Raw genomic sequence first — 869 nt, 5'->3', positions numbered from 1 at the left:
CTGGTAAGATGCATGGCAATGCGGATAGTTTGTCTAGACGTCCTTATGACACAAGGGAATGTAATTCAATCCAAAAAGACGAGCCACCAGTAGCGAAAGTACGAGAATTGCAAAGGCGTGATTTCGACCTTAGTGAGATAATCGATTACCTAGAAAATGATATTTTACCGTTAGACGATACTGCGGCGCGCAAGCTTTTACTTGTGACTGATAGTTTTTACATCGGACATGATGGTTTACTTTACCATTTAGGCAACAATATAAAGCGCAATTCTTGGGATTCATTTTCTCAGCTCGTTGTACCTCCAGCATTGAGATTTGAAATTTTGTCGAACATGCATGACCACGTTTCCGGTGCGCATTTTGGAGTCCATAAGACTTTCAATAAGGTTAAGCAACGATATTGGTGGAAAGGAATGTACAAAGATGTTGAACATTGGTGTAAGTCTTGTACTGAGTGTTCCGTGAGAAAATCCCCTAGGAATACCAAAAAGGCACCCTTACTTCCAATTCCAGTGGAGAATGCTTTTGATAGAGTAGCTGTTGATGTGTTAGGGCCTTTTCCACCTTCTAATAAGGGTAATAGGTACGTCGTCGTTTTCAGTGATTATCTTACTCGATGGTGTGAAGCATTTCCTGTTCCGAGCGTTGAAGCAACTGTAATTTCTCGTCTAGTAGTGAATGAGATCATTGCCAGACATGGTGCACCTAGAGTTCTATTGATCAGATAGAGGAAACTACTCAGTTCACTTACATCGAGTATATTAAGTTCATTGCACTTGGTCTATCAGTGGTGAATTTCATTGTATTCTGTATTCTTTGCCGGTGCATCTCCAGAATATCTGTGCGACACTCCATACCTGCCAGCC

This window comes from Stylophora pistillata, chromosome 2, assembly GCF_964205215.1.
Source record: "Stylophora pistillata chromosome 2, jaStyPist1.2, whole genome shotgun sequence".
NCBI lineage: Eukaryota > Metazoa > Cnidaria > Anthozoa > Scleractinia > Pocilloporidae > Stylophora > Stylophora pistillata.
This window is presented reverse-complemented; position numbering follows the sequence as displayed.